This window comes from Oryzias melastigma, linkage group LG12 (assembly GCF_002922805.2).
Source record: "Oryzias melastigma strain HK-1 linkage group LG12, ASM292280v2, whole genome shotgun sequence".
Taxonomy (NCBI): domain Eukaryota; kingdom Metazoa; phylum Chordata; class Actinopteri; order Beloniformes; family Adrianichthyidae; genus Oryzias; species Oryzias melastigma.
Window position 1 is genome coordinate 10,881,253 of NC_050523.1, and position 23,151 is coordinate 10,904,403.

The window sequence follows — 23,151 nt, forward strand, 5'->3', positions numbered from 1 at the left end:
CCAGGAACCTGTAGGAGTCCGTAGGGGGGACTGACAATAATCAATCTGAAATAAATGGTTAAGTGTGTAAGAGAGTCAGTATTCCCGATGTCAGAGGGGACAAAGCTCCAATATTGCTCACCATTTTTGTTGCACTAGCAATGTTAGCCAACTCATAGTTTTTTTTACGTAAAACAAGGGGTCTTTGGGACGCAGTACAGGATGCGGTGCTGTATGTGCAATGGGCCTCGGACTGCATCCACGTACCTGACCTTAACGTGGTACTGGTTCTGGTCCAGTACCACATCTGCTCTGGTGTTCTAGTTCGCGGCTTGAAGGTTGGGGACCTGTGATTTAATGGGACGTACGTCAGATAATGACGATTTGGGGAAACCCAAAACGTGAAAAAGGAGTCCTTAACCAAACGTCAACATGTGACGACTTGTGAGTGAGAATGTTTTGGTGAATCAGTTATAGGTGATGGGCCAAAAGGTAAACAACAACAGTGTATAATAGTTATGGTATAAGACATGTAGAATAGAGTCAAATAAATAAATAGCGTTCAGCACCCTGGACAGCGATCCTTGGTCGGTAGCCAACTGGAGACTGTTTCAGGACCATGGACAGAGACTTGAAAAACAATTAGACCTTTCATCGTGCATGCTAAAGTTTCAATTATTTTTTTAAAAAAGAAACATTTTTGATGCATAAATAAAATGTAAAAAACTTATGTTTCTTGAATTTCATTCTTTTGAATATTTGCTTTTGAACTTACATGCTCAAAGCTACTTAAAAAAAAACCTAAAGGCTTTTATAGAACAGTTAAGATGACTCAAGATAACAATACAATTAAACATTTATTTTTTTCAGAAGAGACGGAAATCTTAAAGTCTTGACTTCTTATCAGGACACATTAGCAGGAGGTGCCACTGCTCTCCCCCCGATTCAGTCTCAAGACCCACCCTTTACTGTCTGACATGACCGTCCTCTACAATGCGATACTGTATTCTTTGTACCTCCCCTTTCTCGCCCTCAGTCTGCGTGCATCCCAGCCTCCCTTCCTAGATATCCACCCCGCACCTCTCCACCCGCAAACAGCTCTTACACTGAGATTTAAAAAAAAGGAAAGAAGAAAAAAAAGAGGAGAGAACAGTTTGAAACATAAATCTCCCTTCCACTGCTCCCTCTTCTCCTTGCCCTCCAAACGGACTTCATCACTTTATTCCTCTTCGCGCCAATGCCCGACACCGCGCAGAAACGCAGGATTTTTTTCTCTTGAGCATGAGAAGGATTGCCAAACCATCCGCAATCCAACATTACCGCCTGAGCCACCAGCATGAGCACTGGATACGTACGCTCCAGCAGAAGTTGTTGGCCAGAGAACTAACACATCTCGGAGCACAAATACAGCAAAGAGGAGAGAGTCAGTTTCAGGTAAGTGCGCGCTTGGACCGACTTGGACCGGGCGCGATCGGACGGGATTACGCATGTTTGGGGCTTTTTTTTTCTTGATTGTTCTACTATTATTGTGGCACAGTTATAGCGATGTTGCGTGGTCAGCACGTTACTGTGGTGTCCTTTCCAGGATAGATATCTTTTATTTCCTCCATCCATCCTACATTTTGAAATAATCGCCGCACAAGTCCAGTCAAGCTCCTCCCGGGCTGACTGGATGTCGACGAGGCGCAGTCGGGCTTTTTCAGATGAGACTTGCAGTCAAATGAACCCTTCATCAACACCCCCCTCTCCTCCTCCCCCCTCTAAAAAGAGATGCAAATGAGTTTTGATGATTGAGACTCTGCGTGCTGTAGGGCAGCATCTCGCCGAGGTGATGCTGCAGAAGGAGGATGGATGAGGAGGGGATGGAACTAAAACTGAATTACAAAGGCGACCCATCTGAGCATTATTTGCTGCCCTGCAGTCGCTTTCCGCAGCTGGATAGTCTCTAATATTTATGACCATCACTTCTTCATCCTGAAAATGCATCCAAGTGAGTCCTCCGATTGGCTAATATTTGCAGAATTTTGTTATGAATATTCTTATTGGGTCCTGACTTAGTGCTTTGGCCGAGCCGTCCTGTGTCAGGCTCTCATATAGTGATGGAGGGGGTTAGTTGCATGCATGTGCGCGTGCATGTGTCACCAGTGAGGCAAAGTTGCCATTCTCTCAAGTTGCCAATTGCTGTTCCACTGACTTACAGCGAGGGGAGCTCATGCTCTTTTACACCAGGTGTCATTATGTGGCTGTGGGCAAGATAACTGTGATACTGGCACCAACGAGGAAATTAGAGGAGCAGCTTCAGTTCGAATCACTCCTCTGTAATTGTATCACAAGCCTCAGCAACTTTTTTTTTTCTTTTTGCACCGGTTTAACATCCAAGTGTAATTTATTTAACATTACTCTGAGAATAAAGTGGTTCCTTTGAGTTTATAGTTGAAGGTCCACACAAATCCATCAAATGTTTGACTTTTTTATGCTTAAAGGTTCAAAAGTTCCTACATTCAAGCTTAAAAATAACTTCCATTGACTATTTTTTTTTTAAAGAAAAAGCTCCTTTTTTGTTTCAAACATTTACAGCTTGTCCTGCTCCCCTCTTTACATCTAAAATTGCACCGGCGGCGGAAATTACAGAAGAAAAAACCCGCCTCATCCCAAAGACTTCATTCAATCTGGTGGCCTTTTCAGTGCAGAAATGCTGGCAACATGTAATCATTTCCAAAAAGGAAAAGCATTCTAAATTCCAAAATGAAAATGCCAGCAGTAGCTTAAGGCTATATTTGTGTCATGGCTTTAGATGACCCAGTGTTGATCACGCTTCCAACTACTGAAAGGATGTGCAGCAGAGGTCCTTTCACAGTCTTTGGCAGGAAAACTTACATATGAATTGCCTCCAGACAATGGAGCTGTGGCTTAGAGGAGTATGAAAAAGCATTGTCTGGAAAATATGTCAAAATTCATGCATTCAGCCTGTACACAGTCACATCACCCTTGGGCACAAATAAGGATGGTATTATCAAACTTTGTGGTGTACTGAGAACAGTGCTAGTCTTGTACTGGCAGAACTCCCTGTCTGCCTCTCTGTACGTCTTTGTATTCTCGTGCTGGCACGCCATTGTTTTCCTTTTTTTGGGGATTTTATGCGAGTGCTGGCTGCAGCTGCAGCGGGCAGACGGCTCCCTCCCGAGAGGTACGGAAAGAAATCTGTTTTTATTAGCAGCAAACAAAGAGGGGAGGTCACATAACGACACATGACAAAATCTCACCAAGACTGGCAAGCTGGCAGTATTTTGGAGGGGCGGCTGATTCAGTTGACCTCTGTTTGAGCCCGGCTGACCCGTGTGCTGCTGCTGCCACTCGAGTACGACCGCACAGGTCAAAAAATGCTTGTAGAGTGGGATGTTCGAAAACAATTCCCCGCTTGTGGCTCGCACTCAGAAAGCCTGGAAAGTGATTTATTACATTCTTGCTTGCCATAAAATCATTCATGTCAAAGGTAATGAGTCATTTTAAAATTATTTGGATTTTTATTGCAATTTATCTTCTTTCAAATCCTCAATATCTCCCTAAAAAAAACCTAAAAGTTGACTAATATTATTTTTGAAGCAACTTTTACTTTGTGAAAGATGAAATTCTGCACCCTAACAGGATTAAGATCCCAACATTGCTGATACTTTTACAGATATTATATGAATTAAACTCACCGTCCTCCCTGACCAAACAGTGCAGCCTATCTCTGGTTTTTCCCATCCGCATGTTTTTTTACTCACAACAAGAGACTTAAATCTGCACATTTGATCATGTATATATTTTTTGACTAGATAAAGAAATAACTCCACATTAAAAGTGTATTTAACATGTAAATATGAAGCTTTTTTTCCCCAAACTTTAATGCTCATCTTGGACTTCTACCATTCAAATTTGTTGTTACTTGTCATGTGACTGCAGATGTTGCAGAATGTCATGCATTGTTAAAACAAAATCTATATTTTTGTCATTTATTACAATAAATCTGTTTACCTTAATGCACAAACATAAACGGCAGAATCTTGTTTTTTCCTGAAATTATTATTTTTTAAATAATGAATTACGAAAAGGAAATAGAAGACAAATCTTTCTACTTTTGACTATTTGCACCTTTTTGCAGAAAAATAGGAGGTCCTGGGGGCGGAGCTGTGCCCCCTTGGCAAAAACATTTGCTCCACAATTCCACACCCAATTTTTGAGTCAAAATAAGTATATTAATTAGATGTATTTAATATGTTTTTGCGCAAATAATTAATCGTGACCTCTAAGTACTGTATTTTCCGGAGTATAAGTTGCAGGTTTTTTTGTCATAGTTTATCCATGGGTGCCACTTAAACTTAGTAATTTTCTTTTTTTTTTTAAAGGCATCGAAAGAGTCATATATTTGTTATTTTCCCAGTAAACACTGGTTGTCTTTTAGCGGTTGTTTCCTCTAAAAACCTCTATCTGAACACAAGTATTTGCTAATGACAGTGGAAGAAGAAGAGTCGTCCAAAACAAATATGGAAGAGAATCTGATTGTTTTCCTCCTAAACTTTAATACTGTATTTTTCTCTTACAGATCAAAATTAGTATTTTTATATTTTTTCTGGGCTTGGTGGATTTATTCAGAAATGTCACACTTTTCTTCTAAAGAGCAAAATATACTCCAGAGTGACTTATATATGGTTTTTATTTTTTGCTCTTGTGTCTTATACTCTGGAAAATATGGTAATCAGTTTTAATTACAAATATTTTTAACCCAATAATTGCAGTAAAAAGCCTCATTTTGAGGTATATTCATTTAACTTGCTCGCACCGTAGCTGTTACCATGACAACACATCGTAATTTAAATAGTCCGCTTTTTGTAAAAACAATGATTTAAACTTAAAAATAGGACGGGACTGAAGTTCTAACAATTGATTTAGTATTTTATTTTTTTCATACGTGATCTTGGTATGAGTGGGATAATGCGCTTTAAGGTGTGCATTATCAGACACGAACGAACATGAAAGCAAGAGATTAATGTGATTAAATACAAATAAGATGCGCTAAGATATATGTAATTAATCACAATTAATGTGATAATTTGACAGCCCTAATCATTATTGACAAATATTAATAAATCATTAGTACAAGCCTCTTTAACCCTTTAACACCTGAGGCATTGCAGGTGACGCTTAAACACAAAATCTTTAGCAGACTGTAACGTTTCAACCATTAACATGATCAACGTAGTTCCAGCAGATTCTGAAGGAGAAAAGCAGCTGATCATGTTAACGATTAAAAAACTTAAAATAAATCAAAGAACATAAACACTGGATTTCTAGTGTTAAAGGGTTAAGCATTGCAAAAATAACAAAAGCAATTTTTTTTAAGAAATAAGAACAATAATTGTAATAAACTGTTAGAAAGAAGCATTTTTGATCTATTAATTTGTAACTATCTTTCCCTCTGGCGTTTTACCACCCTTCCAAAGTTTTCTGCCCCCCCATATATAAAATGTTCTATCTTGGTTAATGCAAATCAGTCATTAATAACCAGTCAGTTGAAACCAAATTGAAGCCACAGGATAAAAACGTGATGCTAAAATCAGTCTCCATCACTCAGCACCACTGAGAAACTCATTTAGTCGGCATTATATCATAACTCACAACACAGAAGTAACTTACTCTCTATCTCACCTGACACTGGCTTGGTCTCTGCTGCTGAGGGGACGGCAGCAGAAGCTGGATATTTTTTTGCCTCATTTTCCTGAATCAGACTGATGTTGTGATCTGCAGAGGTCTGCACTGGTCGACAATTACACTCGCAGCTTTTAACTTCATTTGCTTCACTGTTGCCTCCCATGTTCCCCGCAGCATATAATCATATATATGCAGTCTGGAAATGGTTTAGGAGATATTCTGTGGGAAATTGTGCTGCTTTGTGCAGGAGAAATATCCTTCGGCCAATGTTTCAACGACAAACTAGTTTCACTACTTTTTTTTTTTTTTCATGTAAATTTGGCCACATTTTTTCTCCTTGAAAAATGTGTGGACGGTGGTGGTTCCATAGTATTGAACTTTAGGGTAATTTTAATATATATAGCAAATGTTATCAGCGTCAGCGTGTCCTAAAACCTCTTTTAGAGTGAAATGGAAAGATTTAGTGGAGCTAAATCCAGATATGTTTATAAGTGAAACTCTCTATAAGTGAATCTCTGAATCCAGATGTGATAAATGGTAATATATATATGAATCAAAAATTGAAATACAGGAAAACTCCTAAAGACCCACTCTGATAAAACTTGTGTTTTTTAATGTTCTTATGGGATTTTTTTCTGATGTGATGGACGGCATATATTAGGAAAATTACACCTATATTGTCATTTATGAGTATTTATTTATTCAAATTGTTATAAATCTGGAGCAGACAAAAAAAAGAAGACATTTGAAAGAAGCTTATTTGTGACGTAGCAGGCCACAAGCTCCCTGCTCTGAACTCTCAGCAATGGTGAGAGGAAGAGGGTACGGGGTTGCTCCGTCCTAATATGATCTGAGTGGGTCTTTAAAAGGGAAAAAACAATTACATAAGCTTGAGAATGCTTAGTTACTATAAAAAAAGTTTTTAAAATGTAATTTAGAAATTTAAATGAGCTTTCTTAGCAAGTGTCCACATTGGGGATATCAGTGCAAGAATCTTTTGATATTATGGGCAGCTTAAAAAGCAGAGGGATTGAACTTTTTATGACTCGTTTTAATGTAGATGAAAGCACTCTATTAAATAATTGATTTAAAGAATAATTGGGACAAAATTAGCTGCCTGTTTTACATTGGTTTGACTTTTTTACGTTATTTTTTTTTGTTTCAGTCCTTGTTGCCACTTGTTATGGTCTAAAAACAATGAAAAAAAATCAATTTCATGTTTTCAATGAGTCGATTTACTGTGTACAAAAAAAAAAAAAAGAGGAGGCACAATCATAGGAAACCAATCGGCCTGAGAAATTTTAATTATGTCTCTTGCAGAGAAGGCTTTTAATCTTTTCCCATCTTGCTTGCACAAACTAAGGAGTGTAAAGCACTCCCTACTGGTATGTCTTAGGTACCCTCTAATTATACTTTAAAAAGGAAAAAAAATGTTTTTATATGATTGGGGATTCATAATATGTGGGTTAGATTCTGAATGTACAGTGAGCCCTCATTTAGAAAGAAATTACCACCCTACAGTAACATAAAATCAAAACAAAATGCAGAAAAGTCAAGTCAGATGACCCATGACCGCTGGGATGCTAGTTAGTCAGCGTGTTGTTTTCCTGATGCTGGTAGCTCTGACCACAACTGACCTATATTCTAGCTCAGGGCAGCAGCAGCTGCAGTAATCTAGAGGGCAGCAAGTGCCAGGTTGAAACAAGAGAGTCAAATAAAATAAATCAAAAATATTTGTAGGAAAATCGTCTTTAGTGTGACTGCTGTTGTCGTCCTCATCCTATCTTCTTTCAGATGTGATTGCATTAGCATGTGGGGCTTTGTTAGCAGTGATTTGTAACCTAACTGTTAAATGAGTACGCTCACAGACCCTGTGATTATTAGGTGCTGCCACAGGATGAAGCCAATTGAATTTATTTATTTTTACAAGCGAAATCCAGAGGTGAAGGATTGAACAAAATACGCTCTAACAACAGATTTGATGCTTAAACACTAAATCTTTAACATACTGTATGTAGCACGATCAACGTAATTCCAACAAACTGGGGAAATTGGGGTGAATCAGGAGCAGATAATAAAACAAAAAACATAGAAACAGAAATGGGCAGGTACTAGACAAAAGTATTACTGCTCCACTTCATTCTGATGGATCCGGTAGACAAATAGATCCATTAACTTCTTCATTTTCCTCATCTGATTTAAAACTGTACGCCTGGAAAGCTCCAACATTGCTAGCCTTTTTTGTTGCACTGCTAATGCTAGCTTGGGTTTTATAAGGGGCTGTAAACCAGCGGGAGAGACTGTAGACAAAGGGATGATGGGATATCAGCATAAGCTTACTTCTGCACCACAATGTAAAAGTAATTTTCTGATGCACAAACTTTGTCCCAGAAAATGACAAGTCATCATATGTAAAAAAAGACCACTAGAAACAATTTTACAACATATGAAAATATGATTCGAGGGGGACTTTTATTACTTAAAAAAAAAAAAAAAAAAAAAAGTGGGATTTCTTCTCTCTTAAACTTGTGAGTGGAAATGAGCATCATTTAGAACAGATAAAGCCGATTACCACTTCAATCTTGCACCTCAACCATGGAGCCGCCGCTAAAAACCGATGCGCATCTGACTCCGAAAGTAGAACATCGAGTGACCTGACACAGCATTTTCACAGAAGTACCCAGCTAAAGATTTTTTTTCTTTCTGTTTTTTTTTTTTCTTTTTTTTATGTGCTTGACCTTGCCTGCACACTGAGCATCTTTTAAATGGCTCAGGCTTTAAAATCTGCCACAACAGCAGACACGTATGGATAATTAAAATTCTAAACATAGACCCCTCATGTTCACTTATGTCAATCCTGCTTGTCCCGGTGGGTGAACCTCGTCGCTCATTTGCATGCCTAGCACGTGAGTCCGGGTGCTTAAGCTCCACGTCCTGTCACATGTTCCATAAGAAACATTGATCGACCGGCTGTAATTTATGCAAACTTTGGATCATTCGTCGTTGCCTTTAGGGCTTTTTTTGATGTGTACCCTCAAATCTCATATTTTTAACTGTTGTTCTTGGCCAGCCTGGGGTCTACTTATCAATCCATCATTGTTTGAAACTTATGAAGAAATAATAATAATAAAAAAAGCCACACTTCTAATGAGCTGTTCTTTCGGCTGCTTTGGATTAACCGCTATTGTTGGAATTTCATGACTACTTTTGAAAAGCAAATTCAGCCTTGAAGGCTGTAATATTGTTCAGGGCATTGCTGAATATAAACTAGATTCGCCTAGGGATGAGGAATAAAGAATGTGCTAATAAATAAAATATAAAAATACCCTTTACATATTGCTTTAGAACGCTCGTCCCCTATGGGAACTTTTGTGTTAAGGGAAATATCTTTTACATTTTGCGTTTGTAGTTGGACTATTGTACATTTTCAAAGAATGTAAACAATCGTCAAAAGGTTTAGGTTAGAAAAGAAAAAAAGGTGGTCTAAACGTTTTAATACATGTTTGGGTTTTAAGCAGTGGGAATATTAAACAAAAATGACCAAATTTACACACAGATTATTAATATGCACAAATTATGTTTACAACCAGTACAAAGAGAAATACATTAACCATCTGTGGCAAAAGTTCTTCTTTTAACTCAAGCTAATCCTTTCCCCTCTTTATTATAACTCAATTAAATATATATATATATATATATATATATATATATATATATATATATATATTGTCCTAAATAATAAGTTGATGAGCATGTTGAAAGTACATAAACTGATAAAGTAACCACTAGGAACATTTTTATAGAATAAAGTAAGTCCTGTTTCACTCAATAATGAAATTGTCCAACTTTGCAAGACAAATATCAAGGAATACACACAGCTTTTGGCGTAAAAGTTTATTTATGACATTTTTACTGCGGGTATATAGCCTTTTTGTCATTTTTTATTTGAATCTTTAGACTGCCAAATTCTCATCTCTGTAGTAGCTTGTTGGTCCCAACTATGCTATAGTCACAACATCAGCAAAATCTTCAAGGTGTCAGGCCACCGCCTGATTTTTTCTTTTTTGTTTTAATTGTTGACAAGGTCATAAATGTAGATGATGGCCATAAGGCGTGCAGAATGGCCCACTTTTTATAGACCAGCTAGCGGCCGGTGGCACGTGGTATTGATGGCTACCGTTCATCGTTCAGTCAAAGCTGCTGCCAGCTGGCGATTCAGTTGCCACCACCCTGTAGCAGCTCGATATTGGTAATAGCCTCATCCCTGGCTATCACTGAACTGCCACCACATGACCTCAACCACTGACCTATGTCAACTTTCAGAGAAAAATCACTCAGTTGCCCTGAAATTGTAGCTTTTTCTTAAAACCTCTGCTGCCACCTGGCCAGCTGCTGGATTTTCTAAAAGATTTTCATTGAGATCACAGCATAGTGTCACTTTGGTGTATGTGACCATAGTCTTATTTCTCCTTTTCTAAAAAGACCAGTGATTGCAGTGCCAGAAACAGATGCATAGATTTGGACTTTGTCTTAAAGTGCACCATGCAAACAGTATGTTGACTGTTGCGTCTTAGCACCAACTGTCAAAAAGAGAAAAATACAGCAGTCGAGGTGATGCGTGTCTTCAGTTACTTATGAGTGTAAGTTTCCAAAATCGTCAGCGATTATGTGTTAGCACAAGCAGACGTGGTTTATAAATGAGAAAGGTCATTGATGCTGTAGTAAAAGTTCTTGTTGCCTACCAGGCTTCCAAACTTTGGCCCTCAGAAGCCTCCTTCTTGCACGTTCTCTCCGTTATTCTGCTTCAACACACCTGATTCAGCTCGTCATTAGGCTCTGCAGAAGCCTGATAATGACAGTCATTAGAGCAGGTGCCCGTTTGAGCAGGGAAACGGAAAACATGCTGGATGGTTGGTCGTCAGGACCGTGTATGTGAAGCTCTGTGGAGATTGAGACTCATCAATCTTCTGTCCTAGCACCATCCTAAATTGTCAAGTCTGAGGAGTTTTTGCTAATTGTAGCCTTAGTTTTATTGCCTTTGGCGGACAAAAGTTGCAGCTGGTGTAAGACCCTCTGCAGCTCATGTCCATCTGCCTTGAGGTTTGCCGTGTGGCGTCAGGAATAGTTTTCTCTATGGTTGAGTCGGAACAAGTGATTCTTCATGTTACTGTTGTCGTTCTGTCGTTTCAAACTACAGTTGAAGCCAGCAGTCAGAGCAGATTAACCAAACAAGACTTTCTCCACCGTAGAACTGCCACTTCAGAAGATATTTTCTCTTTAAGGGCCATTCACTGCCAACTATAGATATAACTGTGTCTTGATTTCCAAATGTGTACATAGACAGCCAACAACTAAAGCCTTAGTCATAGCAGCCCTATAGGTGGATATGAAACAGTAAGGTTGTAGAGCGCTTGGTAAACCGGTAGACCAAAAATGTTACTGTACATTTTTTTTCCTATGGGCATGCTGCAGGCGACGAGTGGTAGTGAACATTTATAAGGGTAGGTAGGTGACCCATACATCACAAGTGTGTGCAACTTGCATTCCCCCTTACAGATACTTTACAATTCACCATCATGACAATGGTACCTTCCATTTTCAAGACATCCCTTGAGGTGGTCGAATAAGTCTCAAGGGAACAGCGAGACACACCTGCACTCACCTTAAGATGTGGCTACTCCTGTTTATGAGCCCACACTAAGAAGTGAAATATTGGATCAATTAGCAAAACTTCTTTTATTGGTTACATTTCAAATTATTAGTTTTGGCATAAAATACAATTTTTGGGGTGCGGGCTTACTCAACTTAAAAAAAATTAATTACATAAAAACAAATATTTTTATTTGTAAATATTACAGAGCTTTTTGTTAATTGTTCCACTGTCTCACTTTTTTTTTTACAATGTAGCTTAAAAATAATAGCAATTGGTCGGAGTCCATTCCAGAGAAGGAAACACCTTTGAAACGTGAGGGGACCCTGCTCCTACTTTTATCTTGCCTTTTTAAAATGTAGAATTTCTCTCTGCTTTCTAAGGACACAAGTCGGCATAGATCTAATCATTGGAAAGGAAACCAAGTGACAAAGTATGACACATATTTTCAGGAATTTTAGCATCTTAATCACAATGACTTTTTTTAAACAGCTTAGTTACTTTCAGGCAATTTAAATAAATAAAAATTTCAAAACAAAAAAATGAAAAATAGATAAATAATAACAAAATAACTAGATAAACAAAAATACAATATTTGATTAACTAAAATAAAAATGAATAAAATACATAATTAAATAAATGAATATGAATACATACATTAAAATGGAATAAAACTAATTAAAATGAATAAAATAAATGGATGAATATAAATAAAACTAATAGATAAACAAAATAAAATTAACTAGATTAAAAATAAATAAATACAACTAATTAAATTCATGATTAAATTAATTAAAATAAATAATTAATCAAAATGAAATAAATAATTAAAGTATAAATAAATATACAACACATACATAGATAAACAAAAATAAAATTAACTAATTAATTAAAAAAGTAAAAATAAAATGAATTAAATAAATACATGAAAATATTTAAATAAATTAAAATAAAATGCAATAAAATTAAATAAATACAGATAAAACAAATAAATAAATAGATAAACAAAAATAATAATAATGTTAATAAATAAAATGAAATAAGGATATATAAAATAAATGACGTTTAGCACCACAATATTTAGGCTGAGCTGTAGTAATTGTATGTAAACTGACTCCTAGTTTTGAAGTTGGAACATAAAATAGTTCAGTTGCAAAGTTTTCACCCCAGAACTTGCCACTTATTTATCTTAACAGAGTAGACCTTTAAATACAAGTTTTTTATAATAAAGCATTGGCAAACACGGAGTTATTAAAAGTAAATGAAAACTTTTGTGTTACTCTTGAGTCAGGCTGGTCAAAATCCACTTATAAAGAACAACACGGCATCATCTACCCCCAGTAGGCTGATTGTAACACCCAGTTTCACCTCTGAATAAATAAATATTTAAATTGCTCCTCTTCCAACAAGGGGTTAGAACAAACCACCCCTGCTGCTGAGGCGTCTTTCACGCCCCGCTGGACTAAATCCACATCGTGTCGGTTTCTACCCAGGCCGCTGGAATTATTAATAAACGACAGCCGTGGTTTACAGCCCATCCCGTTTACCTGCCGGATGGAAGAGACCGACAAAGGTGCACATTCGTTTTCCCAGTCACGAGTCTCTTACATTAGCGCGCGGTGGTGAGGGATGCTTGCTTTTGCTTGCTAAGACAGGTTATAACCCTGTCAGAGATTAAAGGCGCAGGAAGAAAAAAAAAGTTCTGCATGGCGGCTTAGCTGTGTTTGCTTGAGATTTCTGCACGCGGTAGTTCTGCAGCAGTGTGTGCCATTGTGTTCTGGCTGCAGCAGCCCTGTGTGAGTGGAGTACAGCACGTCCCGCTTCAAAGGAGAGACGAATGGAGGGTGAATAAAAGCTCTAAGTCACACGATTGGCCCTGAATTGCCAGAACTTAACTGCAATATCAGCAGTATGAGGAAAAAAAAAAAAAAAAAAGTGGCTGGCGTGGTCAACTTTTTTCCTCAGTTTAACTTGCTCAGCCCCTCACATGACACCAGGGCCAGGTGGATAGGGAGGCAGTGGAAGAGGAGACGGCTCGATTTATCAGTAATTATGGAGTGCTATTTTCTCTGTCTCTCATCTATGTCTGGCCAGGGTAGCAGTAGCCATTCTTTAATCTTGACACCCAGTGATCATGTAACACAGGAAAGTGCCTATTAGAGCGGCAGAGAAATTGGAAGGGCCCTCTCTTGATCCTCTTTCAGGGGAGTTGGGGTGACAGAAAGACAGAGCATGGGGAGACGCTGAGGTGTTGACATGAGAAAGAGGCTGAGGGAGTGTGGGCAATTAGAGAACTGGTTTTCAAAACTCCAGAGGGTTTTTTTTTTACTCACTAAAGTGGGGTTGGGGTGGAAAACGGAGAACAATCTTATTCCTTTTCCCCCCACTAGTATAAATAGGAAAGTATTGCCAAAGGACATAAGAATAATTTGGTTTTTGAGATGAACTAAAACAACTGTAATAATGTGAAATTCGTTGTAAAGCAAGTGTTTAATGTTGTTCCCTCTGGGCTTCAACTGCACAGGGTTTAAATGAGCACACACAGTATGGAGCGGGGGTGTCAAACTCAATCGCACGGGGCGCCAAAATACAAAACGCACTTTGGGTTGTGGGCCGAACGGGAAAACATTTATTAAACGCATAAAAAAAAAAAAAAATTATTAAAACTTTTACACTTTAAAAACAAGGCTTTGAACATTAACGCGTTAACACATGCGATTAATAAAGCAGAATTAACACATTAATAGTCATTAACGCAATCACAACACAAAAGTGTGATAAATCAGATTTTTTTCTATCGATTAATAGCACTTTTTAAAAATCAATGTTCTAAATGAATATTTTTGTGTGTGATTTTACACTGTAATTATTTTCAGACAATCAGTGGTCGGCAAATACTTTAACAAAAAAAAAGTTATAGCGATTAATCGCGATTAATTTCCCCCCAGTTTGCGATTAATTAGTTAATTTATTTTTGTGTATTCCCGGCTCTATCAAAAATGTAACATTTTTAACATAAATAAATATAATAAATCAACTTAAACCTTAAATAACTTTCAAAAATAAATAAAAAAAATATAGAATTATACAAGATAGGAATAAAGTAAATGTTAACAGAAAAAAAAAACACTCAAATTTGTTTACTTATATGTCATTCATATAAAAAAATAAATGTCTAAATATCACAAAAAAATTTGCTCTCCATAAAATATACCGTGTCAAAATTAAATATTGTATAAGAAATTGCATATTCTGGCAACACTGGCATTCAGTAAGGCAGCTGACGCACTGTATGATGGGATTTGTAGTCAGTTTTGTAGAGATAGACACATTTGACCTGCTGTCAGATCTAAGAAGTCTTGCTTTAATAACTTTGCAAGATAACATTGGGTCATTAATAACAATAAAATAAAATGATCAGTGGGGGTGGATATAATTACCCCCAGGCCTTGATTTTGACACATGGTATAGAGGGTGGTTGTGCTTTGCTGTGAGATGATCGCACGTCCGACTCTCGACTTTCCTCTTTGATGGAAGTCTGTTTGCACGTTTAGACAGAAAAGCCAATAACGTTCTCGTTTTTATTTTCCTCGTATTGTTTGGATTAAAGTAAATAAAAACTGCTCCCAAATGCTGGGCGATCCACTTTGACGCTTTCCAACAAAACGCAGAGGCAACAAAAAATACACATTGACTGAGTCTCTTAACATGAGTAATTTGTTTTCTCAATCGAGTGCAGGGCCGCCAGTGCGGTGCCAATTTGGCACCTCACTCCATTAACACTCCTCTCCCCCCGTTTAAGAGTAACATCAAATCGGCCGGTGCCAAGAATATTTTTTTGATTAATCTCAAATGCTTTTATTTGGACTCTAAAGACACAGTCAAGCTTACTGCATAATAGCATACATTTACAAAACTATGAATAAGGACAGATTAGCACAAATGGGGCATATTTGACACCATTTTGTCATGAAGACGTTACAGAATCTGGCAGCAGTGATTGAGCCAGACGAGGAATTGAATTGTTTGTGTGTAAAAATCAAACTGCTGACGGTGTGCTGACTGGAAAAACAGAGCAGGGGGATCCCATTCATGATTAAACCTTCTACTGTAAGGAGGGAGTTTTTATGAACATGCTTCACAGTGTAAATTTAATAAAAAGTTGCATTGTAAAAATTTTTTAATTTAAATCCTCAGATTTTTCTTTTTTTTGTTAACATATTCTGATTTAAAACCAGATATGGTAATATGCTAATCCTTTTGTTTTTGGTCATTTTTAAGGTTTTTGAAATTGTGAGTTGCCAGATCTGAAAATGAATAGTAAAGTTACAAATGCCTAAAAAGAAGTTACACTCTTTTATTAACCAATATGTCTAGCCTTGTTTTAGCTTAAAAGAAAAAAATACTTAATGTTCAAAAAGCTCCATTTAACTTTTAAGTTCCTTTTAGGTTTTTGCAGCAGAATAACGCACCTCTACATTAGATAAAAACTTCAAAATGTACTTCTCGTTCTCCTATAACTCTTTATTTTGAAAATTCTTAGTTATTTTTAGTCTGTAAAATATATATTGTTTTAAGTATTAATGGATTTTAAATTAATCCAACCTATTATGGTGATTGTCGTAACAGTTTTGTCCTTAAATATGGTTTTAGCAATCATTTCTTTTCCAAATTAACATTTCCAAGGTATGCTTCAGTGAAGAGTTTCACCTGTCATTGACCACAAATTGTTTTTTTATTTTTTTAAATACTTATTTTCAACTTTTTTTTAAGAGTTCCAAGGTCGGATCTTGTCAATGAAGCCGCTGGTTTAAAATGAAATCCCCATCGATCAAAAAAACATTTCAAAAGTCATTTTTATAACCAGACTTTTGGCCCAACTTGAGACTCTGTTCTAATGTTGTGTTTCATTTTGCTTTTCATTTGCTTTATAATTTTAATATGTTATATATTTTTACATTTTACCGTGTTCATTTTATCCTTTTTAACTGCTTCTTTAGCATTGTAAGTTTTAATGTAGGTTTGCAGCGCCTTGTTTGACTACAGTCATGTTAAGGTGTTATATAAATAAAGTAATTGACAAATGCATAGTTCTTAATAATTGGATCAAAAGGTATAAAATCAGAACCTTTAACGCTGTGCATAGTAGGTTATGCTCTGTTCTTCCCTATTCAGTTTGAAGAAAGGGGACAAAGAGGACTAATTTGGAGTTACTCTTATCTTAGTAGCGTTACCATCATCATCATCTTAATGGACAATTTCTTCCAGGAATCCAGTTTTATTTTTCAATGTCATTGATTCATCTCAGTTGAGAATCATTTGGGTCAACTTTTTAAAGTAACCATTTATCCATTAAAAATAAGACAAAACAACTTTAAAAAATATTATTTTTTTCAAAATAAATGTTCATCGTTTGTAAAATTATCAAAATGTCAATAGTTGAGCACTAAGCTCATTTTATTGGACTTGTTTATTTTTATTATTTGGCGTATTTTTGGTTTGCTTTGAATTTAATTCCTAAATTTACTAAACAGATCTCTGTAAATATTGTACAAATCATATTTATGGTTAATATTAAATATAAATAAATAGTGATTAAAAAAAGTCCAGTGACTTTTATTTCAAATAAATGCCAACTTTTTGCTCATATATATTTTTTTTCCATTCATTATTTTAATTTTTCTCTTCTTTGCTTTCCCAATAACTACAGTGGAGTGCAAGGTTTTCAAAATAAAAGCCATAAAATATTGATTGAGTGTTAGAGGACAAACATCAGGACATCCACGCTTCCACACATGATGAAAGAAAAAAAAATAATAATACACACATGCACTTGCTCGTATATCATCCCAAAAAAAGCCCTTGCTGACTGAGCGGGTGTTGTTGTTTGTAATGATGAAGAGGCAAGTCCAGGTGAGCTTGGCCTGAGCAGTCCCCTCTCCGGTCTTTTTGTGCTGTCAGCAAAGCAAAGCGACACTGATGTAGGGCAGGGAGGAAGCAGCTGAGCAAATTTACTGTGAAATAAGCAAAAAAAATAAAATATACAAATAGAAAATAAAAGTTTTATCCTTTGACTAGCTAGGAGGGAAGCACTCACATTGACTCTGGATATCAGTCATATTGTCAAAGAAACAATGACCTCAAATTATTTTCCATCATTGGGCTCAGGCTAGATTCCACAAAGTGCGCTTTTGCTTTGATGCCGTGCTCCCATATTCTTTTGTGCAAATGGTTCATCATGGAAGCCCTTTATCACTGTAATTGAGCTTAGTGAAAGTTTAATAAAAGGAGGCGACTTCATTTTTAGGGTTTTTTTTTTTCCTCCTCAAGGCTGCTCTTGCTTTCATAACTCTTTCAGTGCCTCTCGGCCATCATTATCTCCTAATATCAGCTTCAAATTTTGAAAAGGAAACTTTATTTATCACTTTAGTCGCCGTCAGTCTAAAATTCACATCCTACTGTATAGAAGGTGATCAACCATTGCTCTTTAAATCCCTCCCAGACTGGATTTGCTCTACTTGCAATGGCCATTAAACACTCACACATAAAAAATGCAACTTGAAATAAAATTAAATTTAAACAAATGCTCTTCTTGACCTTGTGATTTAAACTTCTCATCTGTAAATAAAAAACATTTCTAATTTACAAGCGATTCCTGTCATGGTAACAAGAACCACTTGTGATCCCATCAGTGTACAAATATGACACACACAGAAGGGATTTGATAAGATAATATTTGTCAAAATTTGCATTTTAAGTATTCACGGTAAAAATGTGGATCAAAACACTGCAATGTGATGTTTTTACTAATGACTTCAGAGGAGTTTTGCTCTGTTTCCTAAGCAAATACAGGCTGGCTTTTCTCAGTTTTAGCACATTTCAGCAAAATCTCTATTGTCCAATGAAAGTTGATATGTCTTATAGTCAATATCAATATCTGGTCCATGAGAATTGATACATAAAAGATTGAACTAACACAGTGATACAAAACAGTCCCATTCTTTTAAATGGATACAATCAAGATATTTATTATTCATTTGGCATTTAAAACTGTAAATCAAAATGCCTTTTAAAAGAGAAACACTTTCTTTTTTCTGGCATATTTTAGTTTAAGCAACAAAAACAAAATGTCTTTAACACTAATATAAAACCTAGGATTTTGGGTCTTTTAGACTGTTTTGGTATTTGTGGTTAAAACATTTTAATTTCTTCAATTATTGTTTAAAGTGTCATGGAAAAAATCTGTAATTGTAATTGACCTGACTTGGTAGAAGCAAGTTTGTGATTGGACAACATTCTGCTTGCATCATATGTACAAAAAAGTTTGCTGAAAACCGATTTTTACTTCCTGATCATTTTTTTTCCCTTTTGACCAAAGAATCTTGTTCCAATTTGTGGTTTCCTAACATTGTCTGTATATGAGAACTGGACCAAGTGAGTGTGACATCGTCAATAAAAAAAAAATAATAAAAAAAAACTGACCTTTTTTTATTGACACCACCACGCTGAAGTCAGATGACTTCAGTAGGCAATGATTGGTCCAAATTGGTCATCATTTACATAGCAACCACTCTCACCAATCAGGAGTGAGCTTGTTGTGGAAGGCCACACCCCTACTATGTAAAAGTGGAGTAGAGAATCTATCAAATGTTTCAAACATTGAACATGAAAACACATACTTTTGAGCCATCTCATTGGTCAGTTTATATGTTAAATAACTTCCAATAAATAAAAACATGTACATTTTGTTTTATTTGCAGTTTTAGAATGTTTTTCTGTTTGTTTTCTTTTGTCTTCAGCAGAAGTGGGAGGTTTTACCCTCCTATCTGTTTGCAGATTGGTGCCCAAATTGTACAGCACACCTGATTGGACGAAGTCCTCCAGCTCAGCATTTAAACACTAAGTGTTGACTCATTGGTGTTTTAATTTTCTACCTTTATGGTACATCCTCTTACAAACCCCTAGCCGGGGGTGGAACAAATTGGGGGCTTGTCCAGGATTTGCTTACCTTTTTGTCCAGGATTATTTGTGTTTGTGACAGTTTTGTAAGCTTTGTCTTATGATATATGGCTTTCAGATTTGCCATCTATGGCACATATGTCAAAGTCAAGGCCCGGGGGACCAGGATCCTGCCCTCCGGTTAATTATATCCAACCCTCCAGATCATTTTATGTTATCTTTACTCATGCCCTGATGTTATCTTGGGTTTATTTTTAACTTGTATGATTTTGACAAAATATATTTTTATGGAGAGTAAAATATTGAAAGTTATTTAAGGTTTTTAGTTTATTTATTCTGGAATAATATTCCTGCCTTTTTATTATTCATAATTATGTTAAAAAGTTACGGTTTTAAAGTCCTAAAAATGAGCATTCCGTTAGCCTTTTGGACTATTTTGGCATTTACTAACATTTTTAGGCTATTTTGGAGTTTTGCTAATATTTCAGCTACATGCTAGCCGTTTTGGATAAATTTAGGCTTTTTTTGCTTTGTTTCTTTTAGGCTGTTTTGGAGTTTAGCTAATACTTAGGCTACATCCTAGCTGTTTTGGCTAATTTAGGCTTTTTTTTGTTTTCAAGCTATTCTGAAGTTTAGCTATATTTTTAAGTTACATGCTAGCTGTTTTGGCTAAACTAAGTCTTTTTTTTGTTTGTTTTTTAGGCTAATTTGGCATTTAGCTAATATTTTAGCTGGCTATCAACTTCAGCATTTTCTGCTATTAGCTTCAGCATCTTTAGCTATCAGCACTAGCATCTTCAGCGGCCAAATTCAGGTTACAGCATTCACACTAGCACTATCAGAGGTGATGCTATGTATTTAGTTCATAATTATGTAAAAACGTCATGTTTCTTTAAAGTTTTCGTTTTAGACTGTTCAATAAATGTTTATTTTGTTCGGCCCGTGACCTAACGTGTGTTTTGGGTTTTGGCCCCCTTTGCGATTGAGCTTGACACCCCCGGTCTATGGGATTCTTGCTTTTTGGAACCAAGATGTACTTCGTATTTAGACTATAAATGATTATAGGTCCAGCTGTCATACACAGTGGATGTTTTTAACCGATACTGCTACATATACTATAAGTACAATTTTCCTCTGTTATCCTATACATCCCACACTTTTAAGATGTGTGCTGGTTTAAAAAGCTACAGAAAAAAACAAATCTTGTCACTTTTTCCTTTTCTTACAAAGACTCAATAAAAAATGTCTGCTTTTTAATCAGGCAGTATAGTAGGAAAACAGGATTCTCTTTCAAGCTCGTAGATGAATTTCCCCCTATATGCTGCCAATCTCATGTTGGGGAACTTAGTTTTGACCTAGTTAAAATGTCTGTGTAGGTGCTTCATCTCCCCACTCTCAGTGCACCACATCTGCCATTAGACATCCTTTCTGCCGAAAAGTTCACTCTTTCTTTTGAGCAGATTTGATGTTTAATGATGGCACTGCACATGGCAGTATCAGACACGTGTATCCCCACAGTGATTTCTTCAAGAAACTCTCCTCAGGAAATGATTGTGTGAATGTACAAGTCAAACTCTCAACCCCTCCAGGCTTAAAAGATTGCTTTGAAAGCGTTCTTCAATCACTGGGGGATTCACAGTGTTTATAATTAATTCCACTGTCTACCTCAGCTTATATTAGAAAAATATGGCTTATACTTTTTTTTTTTTTACTTTTTTATGGCCCAACGTAGATACAAATGGCACATAGAAACTTTAAATGCAAAGCAAGCCCTTTTTCCTTTTATATTTATGACTAATTTTCATATATACGTTTTTATTGTTTTACTTGATATTTATGAGATGATTCTCCATACAAAGATAAATATATAGAAACTGGTGAGAGCCTTCAAATTTAGCATATAACAGCTTTAATTTAATCAAGTCAAGGCTTTGTATCCTATATAAAAAAAGGAACCAATACCTAAACCATTTCATTAAAATTTAAATGATAAGAAAGCATTTGCTTTCTCTTTTTGAACACAAACATTTGAAGACGGCTCTGGAAAATCACCCCTGTTCCTCTGCGGCTCATGGTGGGAGTTTGGAAGAATTGGTTTGTGAATAATTCAGCAACTAAGGAAAGGCTTGCTATTGGCATTCGTGAATAGAGATTTCACTCTGTGCATGTAATGAGAGATGACTTCAGCTTGTGTACAAAGGGACGCGCTTTTACTGGGGCTTATAACTACCTTTTTCTCAGTTTGGAACGACAAAAGAATAAAGGAAATGACAAAAGTCGTTGCTTTACTGCAAACGTCACTGAAGAGAGAAAAAAAAAGGAAGCTTAGAAGAGAAATACATTGACAGTGGAGAAATTTCAAAGGCAAGAGGTCAAGAGCACTCCATTTTTAAACTTAACAAAAGGGAATAGGACACACTGGGTGCAATAACCACTACCAAGGCCTCGTTTTTTTTTTTTTTTTCAAACTTACATTAAAATTGTGCAAAGAGGAAACTTTTCTCAGCAGTTATTTTCTGTCCTTTTTGTAGTTGGACCCCAAAAAATATATTTTTAGCATTTCCTGTTTTCATTCAAATTCCCTTGTTACCTCTTTTTGCAGTTCTACACTTGTCCTCCATCTTTACTATCCCACATACTCTTTCTAAACAATCCAAAAAGAAATGCATTTAAATATAATACAAGTCACACCGGATTATAGGTTGCAGGAGCCAAAAAATGCACACTAAATAACTTTAAAAAAGACAGATTTAAGTCAATCTGGAGTACAAGTCACACTTTTAGGAGGAAAGTGCAACGCTTCTGACTAATTGACCAAGCCTGGTGAAATGCTGCATTCACACTGAATGCAGTTCAGGCGTCAAATTAGCATTCTCTGCCTCTTTTGATGATTCAAATTCAATGCTTGCTCATAAATGTGTTCATACGCTAGAATGCTCCAGTCATGTGTGGGAGGAGCTACCATCAAGTCTTTAGAGGGGGTACCTGGTCACAGACAAGATGGCGGCAGAAAATCATTACGTTGAAGGAAGTCCAGCACTTACCCCTCCGCGCCGCACACTTCAGTTAAAAAATACTCTCTTTCGGTAAAAAAAAAAAAAAAAAAAGAGTAACCCCAAACAGATGAGTTTTTTGCGTTTTCAACTTTGGACCTGTAACACCTGAAGTGTTTCTGTCAAAACTTACAATGCTCTTTGACATACCGCAAATCCTTAAACGATCAACATGAACTAACTGATAGAGAGAAGCGGTTTTGCGCTGATAAGCAAAACACTTTAGAGTGGCTTTTCATTGATATGCAACACATTACTAATACTACTAATAGTTATATTTTCCACAACAGAAAAGACTGAATCACGTTTATCTTGTAACGGGTTGAAGTTGCGGTCAAACGTAAACACCGGTCTGGAGCTAAAGCTCCGATGTACAAGTCTTAACAGTTATAAAAATTTGAACCCTTTTGTTAATACCCTTCTGGAAATTAAAGCTTTTACCCTCCGTTTGACACATTAAGCTCATCCTGAACACTAAAACCGTTTATTCACATTAAAGTTTTATAAAAAGTGGTAATAACTCTGAAATTTTGTGGAATTTCCGTGTCTGGCTAATACTGTTTGTCAAAATCTGTTTACGGCTAATCATCTTCTGCCACCATCGAGTCTCCAACCAGGTTCTCTTGAGTTTTTAGCCTCATCGGTACATCGGTAAATCTTGTTTGCAATGCATGAAAAACAAAAATACATTTAAAAGATCAATTTTTGTATATTTTATTTTGAAAAGCGCTACAAAAGCCTCAGTGAGCACATCTCCATGTCCGGGTTCATGAGATCATTCTACATGTATATATATATATATATATATATATATATATA

General features: G+C 36.3%; 1 protein-coding gene across 2 annotated transcripts in view; it reads left to right on the forward strand.

Moving 5' to 3' along the window:
• Positions 1 to 203: 203 nt before the first annotated feature.
• brinp1 (bone morphogenetic protein/retinoic acid inducible neural-specific 1) overlaps positions 204 to 23,151 on the forward strand; it is a 134,930-nt gene continuing 111,982 nt past the window's right edge. The window contains exon 1 of one of the 2 annotated variants that reach the window (XM_024299554.2): positions 204 to 1,969. The gene's annotated coding sequence lies outside the window, so the exon portion shown is untranslated. The remainder of the gene's footprint in view (positions 1,970 to 23,151) is intronic. The other variant, XM_024299553.2, reaches the window with a different exon arrangement.